Raw genomic sequence first — 21923 nt, 5'->3', positions numbered from 1 at the left:
AAACTTGACTATAAGCTTTTGGGATAACAGTAACACAGTTTGCATGCCAATATTATCACAATGATATTCTACAGTGCCTATAGAAAGTCTACACCCCCTTGAACTTTTTTCACATTTTGTTGTGTCAGTGCCTCGGAGTTTCGTGCATTTAAATGAGGATTTCCACTTATCTACACACCATACTCCACACTGTTAAGGGGAAAAAAAGTTTTTATTGAGAAAAAGATTACATTTTTTATTGAGAAAAAGATTATATATTAAAAATACAAAACTGAATGTGTGCTACACTCAGTAATGTGGTTTAGAAAATGGATCAGAGATTTCCTTTGGTCAATACCGGGGTCTTAATCTTTGATAGACCTTGAATGTTGTCCTTCAAACTATGTTTAATCACTGTTAATCACAGGGCACAACAGTATTCATGTATTTTACCTTTTTTCTGCTTGACGAAAGAAAATCTATATCGATATCAAGTATAGTGTTCTCCACTTCAGTAGTTCGGGACAAACGACAATCACGAAATGTTTTAGTACAACATTTATTGTGGAGAATGCGGAGTATGCAATTCTACAGAGAATTATGTTGTATATACGCTTTCATTTGGCATCAAACCTAACTTGGTTTGGGGGCTCGCTGCCTGGCCGAATGGATGAGGCGGAGACCCCCAAAAAGAACAAGCCGGTCTCAATGCCATGATTAGTATTGAATATAGCCCACTTGAAGGTTTAGCCAACCTTTAACAAATGATCATCAGCACGCAGGACAGGATAACAAACCCATTTTTGGGAAATAAACCTCTGGGAATCCATGGCTGATTCGATTGCCCGTCCTCCAGGCAGGCTACTAACGCTTAAGAGTACATTTCTGTAAAAGCATTTTTAAGATCCACAATTTGTTCTAGTGTAAACTTGGCAAGCACTGAACGACCAACAACCTAACCATTTGATAAGGGAGCCTGGAACTCTGTGGCAAGAAACGATTCTGAAGGAATGACCGAAGAACTGCTCAGCTGTGAATCCGGACCTGGAAAGAATCTGGCGAAGGCGAAAGAAGAACCAATGGCGGGTGACTATTGTTCCATTTTCGTTAATAAATAGCGGGTCTGAGGGCGATGCGCCCTGAGAAAGACAGAGATGGATAAGAGAGAAAGGGGTCATATGGGCCAACATTTGAGTTTAATTTATAAACAAAATAGAAAGGGTTCCCTAATCTTCCTGGACAGTTGCTGGACTACTTTTGAGCAGTAAGGAAAAGGTATCATATGAGGTAATTGCGAGATCAGGGGTAAATCTGGGGGTTGAATTTGAGAGCGATGTAGACTCTGGAGCACCTAAGGAACCCAAGAAAGCTAGAGAAAATGGCTTTAAGGTTTATCTAAAACTGGGAGGATTAGCCAGAGCAGATGAAAGGCAATAAGAGAGTACGTTTATGGCGATAGGTAAGCAAGCAGGGGGAGAAAGAGATTTTGGTCGTTGAAGCCCTTTCAGGATTTGAGAGTTACCGAGTGTAGAGCTGGGATGTCGAAAATGAGGATGCCCAAGGTGAGAGTGAGAGGGCCCAAGGTCTTTTCTGATGGTAGGGGGATGCCGAGAATTGAAAATAATGATTTGAGGATCATTATTTTCTGGGCAGGGGAAGCGTGGGGAAAATCAAATTGAAGAAAATCATCCAGGAGATTCAGCACAAAAGGAATGCAGTAGTTATTAAGTAGGCTCCAGCACAGCACTTCTGACAAGGTATTGAATATCTAAGGGCTGCTTTTGTAGCCGAACGTCAGGCGAACAGAAAAATAAAATTTGAAAAGCCACTGTGCTCCGAAGAGGTGCCTGAGGGGAGGCTTAAATGGGCAAGATTAAAAAATGTGTTAGATATAGTGGCTTTAAACCCATGGCTGGCTTTCCCAGCAGTTTTGATTAAGAGTACGGAGTGGTCGATTTTTGGATATTGCAGGGAGAAATCTTTGAGAGGGATTAAAACTATTGATGCTTCGTGTGGTGGAGTTATGGTGAGCGGAAATGAAGGAAGTTACAGGTGGAATAGTACAGGTTCCTTTGTTGAAGTTATTACAAATCTGACAGCCTCCAGAGTATGCAGTATTGCAGCCCTGATCGTCCTTTGATCTGGAGAGGATGAAAAGATGAGGAGGATTGCGAGGGAGGGACATGTGGGGATGGGGTGGAGGGTCAGTGGGGAGAGCAGTGGAACCGCATGCCGAGCATACTAGAAGCCGAAGACCTGTGAAAAACAGGAGAATATGTATTGGTCCAGTGCGCCCCAGTAGATGCTCTGTTTCCATTCTTGAAGATGGGCAGCGGCTTAGGCAGAAAAATACTTTGTAGTATTCAAAGAAATGGGAACCTCCGAATCTAACTGAGAAGTCAAAAATGATCGCCATACAATAACCAACTCGCACCGGCGGTCGGGATAGAACTCCCTGAAATGGCCGAGAGCTAGAATGAACTTGGAAATGGTAAGTGTTTTGAATAAACAGCTGATGAGTTGAAAGAAAAAAAAAGCATCTCACAGAGAAGGGGCCACTATAGGGGCTGCTGGATGCCTGCGTGAGGAGGAACAGAAAGAAAAGCATTTCACAGAGAAAGGACCACTATGGGGGCCTGCTGCATACACAAACCTGCACTCAAATCCTAATTAAAAAAATTAAAGTTAGCTGTACTTTTATTCTTCATGTTCGCCTTTCTCTATGAAGTACCCAAACAAAAGAACAGTTCCATGTAAGAAAAATATTTTTCTTTTAGTATTGAGGTATTATTTAGGCTGTTGGAAATACCCACGATGCAACACAGTCCAACACTGGGATAATGAAACCTGAGTGAAGACTACCAGACCACTGATGGAATACCAGCTTATCCAATACAGTGATTTCTTGTCTCATGAACCCTGTGGTCTCCGCTGACTGAACTTTTTTTTTTTTTCAAAGTATTCACTGATTTTAAATGACAAGCAATGAAAAAAAAAAAAACATAGAGTTCTGTTGTATGCTTGTTTTTAATTCTTAACCTGAATGTTTCTGCTAGATTGAAGATCTAGATCCTTATGAACACGTGCTTAAAATATCCAAATGTTCTATTAGCAACCTGCTTTTTAAGTTAATGCTAAATTGTAAAACATTCTGAAATAAGCCATTTTTTTTGTGTTTGTTGATTTAATATCCTTCATGCGGATTTGATTTCCATTCTGCAGTAATAAAAGTATTTTTGTGTTTTTATTGACAGCATGGGCAGTATTTACTATGGCAGTTAATTAAAAATAGTGTGGAGCTTCATGTACGTAACCATTACTGTCGCTAAAGAGAAATTATGGTAATTTTTTAGTTATTTGAGTTATTTTTCTGTACTAGGTATGTTTGTGTCAAAATATTAAAACATTGCGGATAGCGTTTAATAAATGTATATGTTTATGAAACAAAAAATAGTTTTTCTGGATAAAACGAAATAAAACTAAATTTGTTAAAAATTATATCAAATACAAAAATGTAATGAGTCTTTATGGATAATATAGTGTACTGCAATTACAATGTTATCCTAATGGTGGTTTTGACCCCTTTTGTGAGAGAGGTGATACTGGATAGGTTGTACCGTGTGTGAACATATTTGTAGAGGATATTTAACAAAAGTGATGCTTCATTTTGGTTTGGGTTTATTTGGGTAAAACAAACAGGGCCAAAAAGGAACAGTGAATTTATTTTATTAACTTTAATAAATCTATTGAGTGCCTGCCCACACTTATGCCCTCAAAGAGCCCTAAAGCCATGGTTTATTCTGTAGAAGCTCTGTCTGAAGATGTAATTAATTTACCCCATACCAGCAAGTTCACACACAGAGGAGTGTGTCTTTAGGAATCCAAGGGGGGTCGAGACAGAAAACTTGGAGAGAGAATTTGGGAGCCTGTCTCCTGCTAATAAGATTTAATTTGATGCAGTTTGCTTTTTTTTTCTCTCCTGGCTCCCATCACATGTGTTAACACATAACTCCCTCTCTGGAGCACAGTTCGATGGAACCTGTCAGGCATGGAGCCAGAGAGTAATGTGAAAGTGGAGCTTGCTGGAGTCAGGTTAATTAAGTCTGTGCACGTGTCTGTGGAGAGGAGACATAAGGTTTAATCACTTTGGCTTGTTTTTTTTTTCTCTTTCTCTCCTCTCCCTCTGATACACAGCTTCTGAATTCCTGTGCACTGCAGCAGAGCACTGTCTGCCAAAGATGCTCTGTAATACCGAATAAACCATAAAGCTGTCAGATTAGAGTAATATAGTTCAGCCAGAGACCAGAAACCCATACAATATGAAACCCTGCTCATCTTATGACAATATTTGGCATTATCTTTCTTTTTTATTAAAAGAGAGTCCTCCTATCCTACAATTTAGCCCTTGGATTAACCTAGATGGCCTTCTAAAGCAGATAACAAAATAATTCCATAAACCTATTTTTACTTCCACATTGGTCTCAAATGTGCAGTTTTAAAAGATATAGCAAATATTTATTTTCATTTTAAAATGTTGGTACTACATTAGGTTTAATAAAGTGTGTTGTTTAATACATCTGTTACACATCCTGTTATCTGTTATCTGTTATAGATATAACAAAAAAAAATACTACCTGGTTATTTTACTGGCCATTGATGGGTTTAGATGTGGTTTAGGGTCACAAATTGTTACAAAGATATTTTACCTAACTAAATGTCAGAGGTATGCAAATGAGCTGTGTCCCCTGACATCAATGGCATACACCATTGTTTACACCGTCACGTTGTGGCTACGGAACATGTGTCTGGAGGCTGGCAGGTTGTCTGAAATATATATTTATATATACTAATTAAATTGCACACATAGGTGCTGAATGCGAGTGAGAGGTTAGGGGCAAATATGCTTTTTCATTAAAAAAAAAAATTATGATTTATATATGTAGGTTATATGAAGGCACATGCCTTCCTTTAAAAGAACTGTAACCACCAGAAATGTAATTTTTTTTTTTGTCACAGTTCATGATATCAGACCTTTGGTTGAGAAAAAAGGATCTTCTAATGTTTGCAGCACACAAAAAGTAGAAGGCACTGGGGCATCAGCAAACTCTGGTTATTTATTTAAAACTTCCATTTGACTAACTTAAATGGTACAGCAAGACAGCAGAACACAGGTCAATTAAAATATCCTGGCTATAATTAATTGTTAAATAGCAAAAAAATGTGTTTCTGTATACCCTCAGTTTGCAAATACCTGCACAATTCATTCACATGCAATACTAATACATCTACACTTTCTCATCATTAAATCCACCAGACGCATTGCCTGTTCATTTTAATAACAGTAATGTGCTTTGTGTGTTTAAAACAGCTTCCTTGTTATGTGTCTAAAGCCTAATAACTGTCCAAAAACTTAAATACAATGAGATACGCTGTAAATGCTTCTTTCTATCTGTCTTTCTGTCTGTCGCTCTTTCTTTCTTTGGTGTGTTTTGTGTATTCATAATTGCCTGCCTATAACACAATTATTTTTTGATCAAGGTGAAACATAACCCGTTCGGAAGTATTCATGCTGGGAGAAAAGTAATTTACGTGATTAAATTATAATCTGTTAGTTTAATTGTGTTTCCAAAATAAACACCAAGACATGTTTAGTATCTGTTTCTTGTAGGTGTTTAATTTCATGTGTAATTGTTAAACATTTGATTTTGCAGTGATACAGTACCCCTTACCATACAAATAACTAAAATACGTACATAGAGCTAGATCGAGAAACCCTGCCTGTCATGCAATATTACTCAGTTTCATAGTGAAATTGGATTAGAAAGCAGTACATATTTCTTGCAATTTATTTTTTAGCTACTAAAATACAACTTCTTTAATTAATCCGGGTTGACACAAATATGTATTTTTCAGCAGCTGTGGTGAAACATTTTGCATCACCTATAATTTTATGATTGAGACATAAAAAAAAAAAAAAAAAATACATGAACATAATTTAGATATTTTATTTACATCATGTAATCAAATAAACTACAAAATGATAAAGCAAAAGTCTAACAGAAGCCATGGTTCAGTATTTTATGATAGATGTTTTTCATAGGGAAGACCTGTAGTCACATCAAGTATTATTAAAATTCGCTTTTTGTCATCATGACTGTATGTATGATGTATGTATTGCATGTTTTAAAGTTAACATTTCCTTATATAGAATGAAAACTGTATTCTAGACACCTCTATTTTAGTCCTAGCTTTGCTCACGTTTTTTTTTTTTTTTTTTTTAATTGTGCAAAGGCATAGGAAAAAAATGGCAGAAAGTGGAGGAGGAAAAGTGAAATCTCTGGAAATATTTTGTATTCGAGGGCAAGGAAAGGAAAGTGTGCAAGAAAATTATTGGATATAATCAAACAACATCTCTGATGGGGAAACATCTGAAAATTTACCACAAAGAAAACATAGGGAAGGATCCACAGCCACCGGTCTATTTATTTTTGTGTAACATTGGTTCCCTTATTACTGTGATATATACATATTCATTCAACTTTTGCTCACTTTTGATGGTAATTTAGTTTATTTACATACTTTTCCTATATTTGTTGATTATAATGTTGACAACGATTATTATTATTATTATTATTATTATTATTATTATGGCCTGACCTAACATACTATTTGGGTATGAAATGTCTGCCTTTAAATTCAGTCAACTGTCTTCCTTAAATCTCAATCAAATGTCGTTAAGAGCATCTTTCTGCACTTATTACGATATAATGATTTCATTCATGGTCGGAAATATACATATTTGATGCGCATACGCAAGAATCCGAAATTGCATCAGCTACTCGAGGAGCCGCTATTTCTTTTCTTCCGTGTCGTACACGCATAGAGTTAATAATTGACCATAATAACGCTTGGCGCAAAGCAAGTGAAATGGTGATGTTCCTACACTATATCCTGCCATATGGGATAAAGTGACAGCTACTTTTGTTTTGTTTTGTTTATTTATTTATCAATTATGTTTTTACACCATAACCTGCCAAAGGTGACAAAGTGACAGCTTTTTTTTTCTGATTTGGTTTTATTTTTTAAAATTAAAAAGCAAACCAAATTGTAAATAGTTTTGTGATGCAACATATATGCTTCTTTACACAGCAATATGTGTGAGTTTCTTTATCATTTATTAATCGGAATCGACAGAAATGGCTTTGGGAATCAATTCTTGGAATTGATCCCATCGATTCTCAAATTAAGAATCGATTCTGGAATCGACTCCAAAAACTTTGGAATCGAACACCTTTATCAGCAGCGCCCTGTTTTTGCCTTGAGTTGTGAGTGTGTGTCGTGCTTATGTTATGGTAAGGGACTGTGGGTGTGTGCATTACTTCAGTGAGAAGTCATGCTCCTTGGACTGTAAAAACCACAGTAAACACCTTACAGAAGTTAAAGGGTGGCAGATTTCTCGTTTTCACCCCCACTTCTCTTTCTGGCTCTGATCGGCGAGCCGCCTGTTCCCTGGGCTTGCTGGTTTTTGTCTTTTCAAACATACCTGCTTGCCCTTGCCAAACGTGCGATGCTGCTGCACTGCCTGGGAACTGAAAGACAGTGCTTCTTCCACACACTGAGCCAGGCTACCACCTACTCTGAGGCTATCGCTGCACTCCAGGAACACTGAGCAGCTGCTCAGATTGTCCTTCTCTGGTGGTCTATTCTACAGTATGTGGCTACATTGCGGGAATTGGCACTGCCATGTAAATTTGAATCACTTCATGACAAAATGATCCAGTACTTAATTATTGAAAAAATCTCTAGTGTGCAAGTGCACTAGAAACTGTTGCTCAAATCTGACGATTTATGCCATTCTAATAGCATGCCAAGTGGAGTCTGCTGTTAAATGTGCTGCTAAATGTACTGGAGGTCACTCACTTGCTACCGTTACAGAACCTGCCATTCACAATGTTCTGCTTACCTAACCTCAACTGGACACAGACCATTGCCTCCCTGTTCATCAAGCTCAGCTACACCCTGCTCACTTTAGACAGCACTGTGGGAACTGTTCGTCCACCAGATGTGAGCCCAGAGTCCAAGACTGACCATCAAGTGGTCAAACATGCAGAAACTGCAATTAGCTGAACCACTTTTCCAGGTGGTGTTGCTCTACCCCAGCAGCAGACCCCCACACCCAGCATCGGCTACAATTCACACTGTGCTCTCCAACCCTACTGGCTTTAAGACATGTGCTGTGTACCTCATGGATGTGTGCATTCCCTTGCTCTTGGACACTGGGGCCAATGCGACTTTTGCTCAGTTTTGACACTTGTAAGCAGTTTTCTCGCACCTGCCTCTACAGCACCCTTAGTGGTGACCCCAGTCATCCAGCCACTGCACCAAATTCCCCTCGCCCAGGTGCTGACTGAGCTGAAGCTCCTGCTGGATTCTGGGAGTACTGAGCCCATCAGTGCCTCCCCCTGGATCTCCAACCAGGTCATAGTAAAGAAACAGTTGGGGGGACTCTTCGTTTGCATTGATCTGCATGCCGTGAACACAGCCGTCATCCCTGACAAATACCCGCTACCGACAGCGGAGGAGCTTCCGCCTCTTTTTGATGACATTATTAATGTATGTTCCCTGGGTGGCGTCGGTAGCTGTTGCAAAAAGAAAAACGGAATCCACTGACAGTAGCCTACTACCAAAACCCGAGTCTGCAGGTGTCACGGGCAGTTTGCAAAACATGATTCCAATGTCCCAATCACGCCTGCCAAAAATTCAGGACATGTCATAAGTTAGAAAAAAAAAAGTATTTTTTTTAAATAAATACTTTGTATTTTCATTTTGTTTGGCAGTGCTGGTAAACACATTTCCATATGCACACATAAGATTTACATTCTTAACTGCAGAACCAAAAAAAAACAAACCCGGATTGAGCGAGATAAAATGCATGATGGCCGTTCTTAAACTGACGAAATAACAAACAGCCACATCTGCGTGAAGGTTTCAATTCCGCAAGGAACATTTTTGTTTATTCTGTTTAGCCATATTTTTATTGCTTGAGACACAGCATGAGCCAGATTGCAGCAGGGATGAAGACACATTTGCTCAAATCAACATTTGGACAGACGGTTCAATCCAGAGAAGCTTGGATGGAAGCGTCAGTAACAAGCTGCTTCCGGTGCATTGATATTGCATTGTTTACTCGTGAGTCAGGAAATTACATGTTTTTTGCACCCCAAACAGCAAAATGCCAAAAAGCAAGTTCTTAACTTAAACAGTGTCGTCGCTCCTTAAGGTCTAAACTAAGGGTAGCAGACCGGGTGTGGGTTGCATAAATACAAGCGAGTACACTTTTAGTGGGAGTATAGGTGGCTTATTTGATTAAACTGTCTGTATACAAGCAGCAATGTGCAAGACTCGGTGAGCCCATATTCATAATTCTCCTTTATTGTGCCAGTAATAGTGTTTAACATGACAGTATTTAATCTGGAGATGCATAAACACCATTACCATCAAAAAAAAAACATCACTCATCACAACGTTAGAATAAAGTGCCCTTAGAGACTAATTTTCTCATTGGCATATTATTCGCCTGATTCATAAATCTGTATTGTGCTGTTAATTGACCTTTATCAGAATCACAATTGCTACGTGATTCAAACCATGTGGAGAATCAGATGCATCTTAAAGGTATTATGTTCCTAATAAAATATACAGAGACACACACACACAAAAAAAAAAAAAAAAAAAAAATTGAATTCTCTTAATCACAAATTTGCCACACAAGACAGAAAACAAATACTTACAGGTGACGTTAGCAGTTTTGTTTAATTATATTAATAAATCAATTGCATATGTTTGATGGCACTTTTTATGAAAGTAACATTAAAACATTTGTATATAAATGTGTAAATTAGGAAAAAAATGGCATCACTATTTTTATTTTATTTTATAGGAAGATGTAACACTTAAAATAGTCACTGAGAGAGGCATTTAGTGTCTAAATGGTGGAGCCAAAAGCAGAAACTTGTTTAGAAATAAAAAAAAAGGGGGGACACTAAATCTGATGTATTTGACTGTTAATGTATTTATACTAGAATATTTATTCTGTCTCCTGTGTGTGTGTGTTTACAACATTTATAAATATCAAGAAATGAGTGAATATAAGCAAATACTGTTTCATGAACTAAATGTATCAGGTATGTTTTTTTTTTTCCTTATTGCTGTCAATAATGGAATAAATAACTATTATTTTGTTCATAAATATTTATTTTGAGAGTATTGGCCATTATTGCTTATAAAGATCCTGGGAATAAACGTGTATTATGTCATTGCAATCACTCAGGTGAAACAATGTCTTGTAATTTGCCCAAACATGAATATTTTTCAAAACTTTCAAGAAGTATTTTAAGTCCCTCAGGTCATAGAATACCGAGTTTTCCTACATGTATCTCTAAGCAGAGTACATAATAAAAAATACTTAACTTTAAAAAATATATATTGTGTTGGGGAAAAAAAAAGCTAAAAGTTTGTATGGTTTCTCAAGTCTTTTATAATGTTTCCTAGAGTGTACTGAAAAAAAAAAGGTAACCATTTCCAAGCTGCTACTGTAGTAAATAGATTTTTATTGACTTTTTATAGGAAGAGAGTCAAATTCAGCCAAAAAACGCCTGGTCCTGGGGGAGCATCCCACTGAAAAATGCTTGGTCCTGAAAGGGTTAATGTTCAATAGGAGTATTTTTAAACTTTTTTTTTTAAATGCTTCTTACATGTAAAATATGATAATAAAAAGTGACGGTATTTACGTTTCTTTGTATGCGCCAGGGCAAAGCTTCTCGTGTAAATAGTGTGTGGTTTTGGTGTTGGGTTTTAATATAGTTTGATTATTTTGAATCTAAGTTTGGCAGGGATGGAATCAATACTATCCCTGCCAGAATGTGGCTGGATCTGATTGAATAACTGACGGTCAATCAAGTCCCTGCAACATGGTATGTAAAGGGAACCAGACCCTTTGTTTGGTGGAGGAGTGTGGAAGTAGTAGAATGTGCAGTGAATGCATGGCTCAGCCTGGACAAGCAGACTCACTGATTTAAACCTTTAACCTTTTATTCTGGCCCCTGTGCCTTTGTTGCCTTGTTTTGTGTATTGAGTATTTTGCTTTGATAAACATGAGCAATTGTGTTTAAAAACTGCAGCTTCATGACTGGGTTTGCTTTCCTGCTGATGACCAGCCTTGTCCGATCGCTACCCTGCCTCACCATGGTAAACTTTTGTAAGGGGTTGGCGAGGGGATTTGAAAACACAGCGACTATGAGACCCATGCTTAAGATGGATGGGAAAGGAGAAATTGTGGTTTGTTCATTTTTTTTCTGCTATGTACTTTTGTACTCTTGTACTCTGCGATACTTTTGTATGACAAGTGCTATATAAATGCAGTAAATAAATAAAGAAATAAATATTAATTAGCCTTCCCCCACTAAAATGGTGGTCCCTCCAGGGCATTCAGTACTTCAGTCACAGTGCCACTTGCCATGTTGTACTTTCACTGAAATTTCATTGATGTTGTGCCCTACATCTTCATCATGCATCAACAATTATCATACCTGAGTCTCAGGGAGTTATTAGCTCTGAGCAACTTATCAAAACAGCTTCAATGCAACTTGACTGTCTTCTCTAATGTACAAAATCATGGCTCCAGTCTTTCTGACACACATTTCTCCTCTGATAACCATTTTTCACACTGGACAGCCATGAATGTGAGGTACATTCATAATGTGCTACGTGTTCAAAATAAGGTTGTGAATATTCATATTACAGCACACCTGTACATCATGTAATAGTCACAACTAATGCATAATACACATATTTAGCCATGCTTTTAACAAGTCTAGCTCTGTTTAATCGTGTTTTACTGCCAGCTTAATATTATAATTGTCTCTCTGTCTGGAGACAGGAGGCATGCTACCTTCATCACAATTCACTACTTGATGAGTGAAAGCTGCCTGTCAAATGAAGGGCTGTGTTGTTTTGTAGACTGTATTGTTGTCTTTGGAATTTGATTTCCAACAGTAGCTGCTTCTCGGCCCTAAAGCAAGACTAACACCGACTCATTGTCATGCAACTTGGCAATTACATTTATTAGACCTGTATTTTACATAAAAACATAGTAATTACTGTTCGTGTGAAATCTTGTTTGAAAACCTTTTTAACCCTTATAACCCCTGTGGAGAGAAGGAGACACACCTGTAAACAAATTATTGTTTTTACTGAAAGAGGCATGGCATTTTAAGTCTTACAATTTTTCTTGAAGCACAAGACTTTAAAATTATTTATAATGCTGGTGTTTTGTTGGTTAGGTTGCTGTAGGCGTTAAATGGAAATGTTCTTTTTTTAATACAACATTGTCTACAGGGTTATTCTGTAAGTGTAGCTAACAAAATAGTTCCCTATTTTTTAAATTCAATTCACAACATAGGTTAAAATGTGAAGTTTCAAAAGATACACATAAAGCACAGTAATGAAATCTGGCTGTACTGTACACTAGGTTAAAGAAATAGTGTTTAGATTGTCAAGCCATGTGTTTAGATTGTCTTGCACTTCCTGAAAACCTGTAGAGTGAAAATGTCCCCATCCCTCCAGGGCCTTTGTTCCTGTCAGTAACCAACCAACAGCTTCCCCTAAATACTGAGATGCTTTGCAGCCAGTAAGATGACCTCAAAGACGCTTCTGGGCTGAAATAACCATGGAAGTAAAACAGTAACAGACTTCCTGGAAGAAGAGGCAAGCAAACTGAAAGCTTTCTTTAACCTAGTGTAGGTGCCATGTTTTAAAATCAAAATACATTAGCTACGACCAAGTTCTGACAAATCCAATTGTATGATAAAGAGAACTTTAGGTCTCACACCAGGAGGGAGGCATTGAATCCCACATAAGGAAACAATAATAACTTCAAGAATGTGCCATTGCTGCATAATTAAATCACAATTAAACCAGAAACCAAAACAGACAGACGTATTTTGTATAGCTGTTAGTGAAGAAATGATCACACACACAATCCCCTGACTTGTTGCCTCTTATTTGTAGCATGTAGAATTGTTATTTATTTGTTTGTTTATAATAACATGTGGTATGTGAATGTGTGTGAAAGGTCAGGAACTAATAGGTGAAAGATGAATAAGGTTTTAAAAATGTTAAAAAATCAAATAAAAACCCACCATAAAAAACCTTGCATTGGGTTTTATAGGGTCTTACCTTTCTGAACATACATACAGCAGTAGCATCTCGCATAAGACAGGTAGCATCTGTATTCAGTTTTCCTTGATATTGTGCAAATGTACTGATTAAAGCATTTATTCATGATATTTTTCATACCAATTGTAAATGGTACACCATAGGACTGTGATGTCACACCATGGGACGCAACACTTTTGAATGATGAGATAATAAGTTGCGATGTGACACATGAAGAAATACAAGATTGGCAATGGGGAAACATTTTGAAACTAAATACACCTTTTAATTTTTTTTCTGTTTGTTTTTCTAAAGCAACACACATAAATATCAACTGCAACAGCCAAACTGTTTTAAGGACAGATTTTGTGTTTTTCTAAAGGCCTTTTTCACTAACATTAACAAGTCAGTAACATAAAGTAACAAGTATCATTACTCGTCTTTGTCCCAGCAAGGCCTCTCTCTCAGCAGGATCGTTATTGATCTTTGTTCAGTACTTTGCTGTTCTCTCTTTGCTAGTGGGCATCTCAAAGCAAATCAAAGAAATAAAGGTTAAGAGATATTAAAGAAAAATCTCTACAGAATATTTTCCAGCAAATCATTAGCTATATTTGAAAATATGATACATTTATCACTTATAATCCTACAGCAATTCTTGGTAAATTATGTATACTGCCTTTATAGATTATACATGGACATAGTACCTCTTATGTGGCTAAAACCCATGGATGAAAAGATTGTTTCCTGTGGTGTGACGACTATGTTCTATGGAGTGCCGTTCAAATATTTGTCACACCATAGGACATTTTCTATTTCTGACATTTTCTTTTCAAGTGTACCGAGAACACTTCCCTTTCACATTAGACATCTGCACTTGTACTGAAAACACAAAAAACAGCTAATAGCTAATAAATAGCATATTCTATTCTGTGGTAGAAAGGTACTTATGCAGCTGATCTATATGATGCAGTAGCAATATTACGATCTTGGCAAAACCGAACACAAAGCAATTGTTTTCTTTATAGCACTGGGACAAATCTGCATCTTAATTAAAATGTATTCACGTCACAGAATTTACAAAGTAAAGTAAAACTACCATTCAAATGAAACCACTGCATTGAATGAAATAAAACCCTGTATTATTATTATAGCCTACTTCGTGTTCAGACTATCTTCTTGTGGGATCTGCTGTTTGCACAAAATCTCACCCCGGAGTTTGTAGTCTCTCAGCTGCTGGCACTGCTACGAAAACAAATCTCAAGTTATCATTTGTTTATTATATAGGCCCACCTAATATAACATATATGACCTAGTTAAATATTCTTAATTCTCGATTGTTTAAATGTGGCAGTTTTTTTTTTTAAATCTTTTTAAAAAAAATAACTTTTAAAGTTTACCATCCGATATCACAGTTAGCTAAAGCATAAGTACAATATTTCTACAGCCGCAGAAGAGGCAATGGAATGCTTTTCTTCGTCTATGAAGTGACATCTTCAATTTCAAGGTATATTACAATGATGGCAATAATATTTTTATGCAAGATTCTTCTGGTTTTAGTTCCAACTGAGTTACATCAGTTACTAAACTAAATATAATTGACACTTTGGTACATTTGACGTTCACAACTGAACTGAGAACATTTTTTTCTTTCACACTGAAGCAAAAAATAAATAACCGTACCCGGGAACGTTTGGAGCTTTTACACTTAAGGGAAAACCTTCCAAACTCAAACGAACTGTACCGGGAAACGGAATATCAGCCAAGTGTGAATGGGGCCATAAAGCCATATATATCATCTCATGACCTTGAATCTATTGACATTTATTTGTTTTCAATGTAAGATTTATACAGTTTAAGAATAAATTCCTTTTCTATGTGTCACACCACAGGACATACAAAATGTATATGTCTACAAGGAGGTATAGATGATGATATAAAAGATGTTTCTGAGAGACTTACCTTGACGCCAATGCAGAGGGCCCTCCAAAGGCCTGATGAAATAATCCATCTTTAATAAAAATGAAGGTGTATGTTAGTCCATAGTGAGTAGCTTTATGGAATAGGTAATTACATTTTTCAACATTTCATTGCGTATCACTTATTTTGCAAGGACATGAAAATGGTAGCATCTTGCCTTTAACCCTAATACTGTAGCTAACACGTAGCTACGTTGAAACTTTATCAATAAACAAGATTAATACAGAGCTAAACTGCCTCTTACTCTATGTTATACTATAATATGTTGTGCTTTCTATTGTTGTTCTTTCCTGGTTTGTATACACAAATGACTAGCTTAGCTGCCTTGTCCAGCAACATGTTAATACATAATTACTATTTATTAGTAAACTTGATAATTATAAGAAAGCACGAATACATGAAAGAGTATGTTTATAAATGCTCCAATTTCTCCATGGCTAGAGGTGCTGTTTGGCATGAGGCAAAGCTATTAAACAGTTTAGGCATGCTGGCATTGGACTATATTTGAACATCCTGTAGTGTGTTATTGTGATTATAAAATGGCACAGCCCACACCACTTCTGCAAGTGTTGTCAAGTGAATCATTCAGAGTGGTTCTAAATGTTCCAGTGTGTGCCAGGATGACATACTCTATTTGCACAGGTTGGAACACTTGTTCGCCAATGAGAAATCCTTTTTCATTTTATTCTGTTGTATTATAATACAATTTGTTTAATTTGTATTAAAATTTGAGATGATTTGCCATGTACAGGCTTTTTGTAAGCCAGGGGGGATAGCATTTACCACTGTTTCAGCTGTTCACTACTTTGAAGACTGCCATTGAGAAAAGAATAATGAATAAGTATTGGATCAACTGAACCCAAAACCACTCAGCAAAATCGAAAACATCATAGAAAGTCAAAGGGGGGTGGGGGGGTGGGGGGGTGGAACAAAAAATGTAAAGCTTAAAGTAAAGGTCAAATCTAAGTAGTGTACATCTACATATAGAGTACACCCTCGCTATAATGAACCTGTTGGGGTCAACGCCATTTGTTCGTTGTATCGAGGGGTTTGTTATAGCGAAAGAACAGTTTTACATGTACCTGTTCATCTCATTTATGCAGTATTCTGCCATTGCTTTATCCAATTCATTAAAGAATTAAAACACAGAACAAAAAAAATAAAGTTGTACTTTTATTCAAAATCAACATCAGACATGAATCGTTTCAAAGTGCACCAAATCTTAATCCAACATGCGAGAATCGCAAACTGAGTTGTTATTCCAAATCAACCTAACATAAAAAGTTTGACATGAAAGAAAAGTTAAACAGATCTTCAATGTTTTTTTTTTTTCTTTAATCAATTTTGCTTTGTCGCATGGTTGCTGAACAAGCCAAAAACATAGTGCTTTTTGACAACCTGAACAACCCTGGATGTAACTGTGGTTTCCTGAAATAGAAGATGACCAACAACAATACTTTTGGGATATGCCTGCCACAGGTCAGGTATTTACTGAGCATTTATCTCAGAGCTGCCAATAGGCCCCTCCGGAGAGTGACGTCCTTGGTCCCGCCTACCGAGGGATTAAGTGGTCACTCCGCGGAGATCACATTCTCTTTTGCGCTGATTCTGTAAATGCGAGTGATTGTTTGTTGGTCGTCTTCTCTTTCAGTGAACCAAAGTTACATCCATAATGTATCATTCCCTTTCAATTTGAAGATGACCAACAACAATACTTTTGGGAAGCCATCGCAAGGAAGCGTAAGCGGACAGCAGATGAGGGACGTCTTGCTACCACCAAACTAATCTTTGTGGTGTGAGCTTGCAACCTCAAGGACCCTTGTGCCAAAGAAGGCATAAAGGGATCTACCACATTGAGTCATTAGAAACTTGTGAATGTATGGGGAGTAGTCCAGCTAGCCGCAGTACAAATATCAGTCAATGAGGCACCTCTAAAGAGGGCCCATGACGTAGTCATACCTGTGGTAGAGGGCGCGGCTACCCTCCCCAGTGGATGTAGGCCAGCATTAGTATATGTAGTCGAAATTTTCCACAATCCAGTGGGACAGTTGCTGCTTTGAGCGGGCATGACCCAGGGTCCTTTCACCATAACAGACAAAGAGCTGGTCAGACTGGTGTGGCATTCTCGTCCTATCCACATAACATCTCAATGCCCGAACTGGGCAGAGGGAATTCAATCTCTGTAACGACACCATGTTTCCATTATCCCAAACACGCAAACAGGAGTTGTACACTGACAAAGCCTGTAGCTCACCAAACCCGGTAAGCGGAGGTGATGGCTAACAAAAAGGCTGTCTTCATACAGCGATATTCAACTCTATGGAATGTATAGGCTCAAGCAAGGCTTTAGTGAGAGCCTCCAATACCACATCTAGACTAGAACGTCCTTTGTAGGAGGATGTAACCTGTGAGCTCCCTTTAGAAAACAAGATGCTAGTATATGAGTGCCCGAAGACACTGAGTCAGTGGGGACATGGAATGCAGATATGTCTGCTAGGTACACTTACAGCATAGAGGGGGATCAATAAATGGGTCATGACCTCTGACCATACTCCAATTATGGAAACACCTCCACTTATTGGCATACAGTGACCTTGTGGAGGGGGCCCTAGTATTCTGCAGTGCACTGACAACTGTGTTTGAGAGCAACGGTTCAAAAGCATCCCGGGCCACTCGTGAGCTAGGGCGTTGATGCTTAGTGGACAGACGTAGCGCTGGAGGGAGAACCAAAGGGGGCAGTGGGTCATCTCAGCCGTAGCAAAGAGATGGACTCGGGCCCACCCGATCTGTTCCCAAATGTGCTGTACCATACATGAGTGGAGTCGCCATTCTGCTGGATGAGGACCCTCCCTTGAGGTCCACTGCCCAATTCTCCACTCGAGGGACCAGAGGGATAGGAAGTTCCTCTTTGCCCAGGTCAATAGCCGAAAGGCTATGCGGTGCAACAGCAGGGACCGAAGTCCTCCCTGGCGGTTGACGTATGCTACTGCAGACATGTTGTCCATGAGGACAAGGACATGCTGGAGAGTGAGGAGCAGGGATGTCCTTCGACCCGGCCAGGACCCACAGACTCCTCTGCCTGCCAAGACTTTACCCCAACCTGAGTTGGAACGATCACTCCCATCCTTATGCCTTTGCACAGGTGAGAGACTTGCCTCCACCAGTGCAGGGGTTCCCAGCATACATGACATGGTAAGTCGATGGTTTCTATCCCATTTGGGGTGTACCTGGAAGGCATTGAGCCATGCTTGGATTGGACACATGTGGAGTAACTCTAGTTGGATGGCTGATGAAGCTGCAGCTATTAGAGCCAATAGTTTCTGACACAACACCAATTATACTGTGGATCCCTGTTGAAACATGGCTAGACAGTGGTGAACAGCGGCCAATCTGTCGTCCAATGTGGCTCGCATTATAAGGGAATCCAGCCAGAGACCCAAGTAAACCATACTTTACACTGGTATTAATTGGCTTTTGGCATCGTTGAGGGAGAGACTTAGTCTCGCCAGATGCTCTGCCATGATCACCATGTGGGCCACTGCAACTGGGAACAGATCAACCAGTTGTCCAGTTGTCCAGTCATCCAGGTAGTTCAACACCCTGATCCCTTGCAGCTGCAAGGGGGCTGGGATGGCATCCACACACTTTGAGAACATCTGGGGGGCTAATGAGAGGCATGGAAAACTCGAAGACATTTACCTGGAAGGTGAAGCGTAGATATTTCCTGTGCGCAAGATGAATAGGGATGTAAAAATATGCGTCCTTTAAGTCCACAGTGGTCACCCACTCGCCTGGTGGTAACCATCTGGAACCTCCTCTCCCTCAAGAATCGGTTGAGGTGTCTCAGGTTTAGGATGGGGGGGGCGAAGGCCCCCATTCTTCTTAGGCACTAGAAAGTATCTTGAGTAGAACTCCTCTTCTTGAGAGGTGCGTTCTACGAGGCAGATGGCTTGTTTGAGAAGTAATGTTTTAACTTCTTGCCTGAGGGCCAAGACCTGGAGTAACCGTGATCCTTTGAAAGGGAGGAGGGCCTGCGCATAACCTGTGTGTACAGTGGCGAGCATCCAAGAATCTGAGGTGCAATTGCGCCAATATTGCAGATGGTGTTGTGAGAAGGGGTGGGTCTGAGGCCAAGCCTTCTGGGCCCCTTCTGGGGCTACTGAGGAGGGGGCGGAGTATGTTTTGGAGGCTGCTGAGAGTGGTTTGGTTGGAACTGTCTCCTGGAGCACTGGGTCCCCACGTCCGGTGCCTCCCCATCCTTGTGGGTGGCCCTGGTTATTAGCTGCTGCAAAAGCCTGAAGGAAATGCCTCAGGTTGCCATGCGCCGCAGTGGGGATTGAACTATCCGGTTCACACTCTGTGACACGGACGGACACCAGTGTCTCATACTCTCCCGTGCCAGAGCACGGGAAGGAAACATCGCAACCACCTATCGAGACATCTCCTGCTCCTGGTGGGAACGTTACAATATGTCCACCACAGCTGGCCCGAAGGTATGGCCAGGGGAGATAGGCACATCCAATAAGGCCGAATTGTTTGCATCTGGGACCCGGCCTGTAATAGCCAAAGTTGTTTGCATGCCACTGCTAGACCCACCAAGCTTCTGCCCAGGGCTTGCCCCTGGAAGCCTGACATCTGCAGCAGCATACCAGAAACCAAGAGCAGCTCTGAGGGAGGGGTGCTGATCATAGTATGCCATCTAGGTAGACCACCAGGAGACCTACCACAATGTTTGCAAGGCCTGTCGATGCCAGGAAGATTGTATCTCCTCCAGAAAATCCGGGAACACCAGAAAAGGCTGGGGGGGTCGAAGCTTATGTCGGTCTGAATACAGAGCGGCGCTGTTCAGGTGCTGCCTTCCTGGGAACCTGGAGAAAATTGGAGGCTTGCTCCATAAGCACTCAAACTGAGCTTGCTGGAGCGGTAACACCAGTCTCCTGGGTTCCCTCCTAGACCTCTGTCTCCTGCTGCACTAACGAGTCCCCATCCCAGGAAGCTGCTTTCAGGATCACATCATGTTCCTCCTCACTCATCACCTTGACTGCCAGTGAGGGTGGGGTTGGTACCGGTGAAGGTGCCGGAGGTGGAGCTGGGGCAGGAGGAGGGGGAAGAGCCTGCTGCCTGACCAGGTACTGTAGGACATGAGCCATCAGATGGTGAGAAAAATGTAAGGTGCTGCATGCAGGAAATAAAAATGTGCGTTATAAATATCATATGGGAGATACTGAAATTGGAGAAGGAATCTATGAAAAAGACCTAGGAGTTTTTGTTGGCTCAGAAATGTCTTCATCTAGACAATGTGGGGAAGCTATAAAAAAGGCCAACAAGATGCTCGGATACATTGTGAAAAGTGTTGAATTTAAATCAAGGGAAGTAATGTTAGAACTGTACAATGCATTAGTAAGACCTCATCTTGAATATTGTGTTCAGTTCTGGTCACCTCGCTATAAAAAAGATATTGCTGCTGTAGAAAGAGTGCAAAGAAGAGCGAACAGAATTATTCTGGGTTTAAAAGGCATGTCATATGCAGACAGGCTAAAAGAATTTAATCTGTTCAGTCTTGAACAAAGGCGACTACGTGGCGACCTAATTCAAGCATTCAAAATACTAAAAGGTATTGACAATGTCGACCCAAGGGACTTTTTTGACCTGAAAAAAGAAACAAGAACCAGGGGTCACAAATGGAGAGTAGACAGAGGGGCATTCACTACAGAAAATAGGAGGCACTTTTTTACACAGAGAATGTGAGAGGGTCTGGAATCAACTCCCCAGTAATGTTGTTGAAGCTGACACCCTGGGATCCTTCAAGAAGCTGCTTGACGAGAGTCTGGGATCAATAAGCTACTAACAACCAAACGAGCAAGATGGGCCGAATGGCCTCCTCTCGTTTGTAACCTTTCTTATGTTCTTGTGTTCTTATGTTCATCTGGCTATTCAGTTCCTAGATGTCCTTTGCCTGCCTACTGTGCCTTGCTCGCTTACTGCTCCTCAAGGGAAACCATGAGTGGCTGCAAGCTCGATGGGCTGGAGTATGCTCTATGATAGGCTCAAAGGCAGGTTTAGCCTTTGAGCTGGCTGAGGAAGCTGCTCCTATAAACTCTGCAACCTCCTGCACAGGGTTGGAAGCTGGGACACTAAGGAGATCAAGCAGAACTTCTCATCTCTGCATCCCGAAGCACTTGACACACAGGAGGTGTTTGTCCTGTGTGGGGGAAGCATCCCTCTACAGGACATGCAAGGGTGGAACTTAGACATCTCGACTTGAATGGGAAAAGCACCAATACATGGAGCCTGTACGCTCTAGGGGCAACTAAGCACCAATGCACCAAGGACTGAAGCACAGAGGCACCGATGGTACTGATGCAAGGAGTGTTTGAGCACTGAGGGCACCAATGTACCGAGGCTCTAAGGCATCGAAGTACTGAGTGCACCGAGGCTATGAGGCATCGAAGCACTGAGGGTATCACTGCAGGGAGCATCTGAGCACCGAAGGCGGTGAAGCACCGAGACGTTGAGGCTCTGAGGCACCGAGATCGCCAAAGCACCGAGACACAAAGTGCACTGAAGGTACCGAGCATCAGAGGCGTAAGCACTGAGGTTGCTGGGTCGGGTGACTAGTCACACAACTGGAGCAGCATTTAGCTTACAGTGGAGTGGAGCACAGGCTTCAGACAGTATACAGAAAAAAGAGAGAAAGAAAGACAACGCACAGATGTGGGTGGTCATTGTATGCAAGTCTACTCTATAGTGGG

At 40.1% G+C, this 21923-nt stretch overlaps 1 protein-coding gene across 1 annotated transcript in view; it reads left to right on the top strand.

The window, feature by feature from the left end:
* Positions 1–21923, top strand: part of kcnq1.2 (potassium voltage-gated channel, KQT-like subfamily, member 1.2) — a 514204-nt gene that overhangs the window by 302653 nt on the left and 189628 nt on the right. The window lies entirely within an intron of this gene.

The sequence above is a fragment of the Polyodon spathula genome, chromosome 7 (assembly GCF_017654505.1).
Source record: "Polyodon spathula isolate WHYD16114869_AA chromosome 7, ASM1765450v1, whole genome shotgun sequence".
Classification (NCBI taxonomy): Eukaryota; Metazoa; Chordata; class Actinopteri; order Acipenseriformes; family Polyodontidae; genus Polyodon; species Polyodon spathula.
The sequence above is the reverse complement of the archived record's forward strand: the minus strand, read 5'-3'. Positions and strand labels throughout refer to the sequence as shown.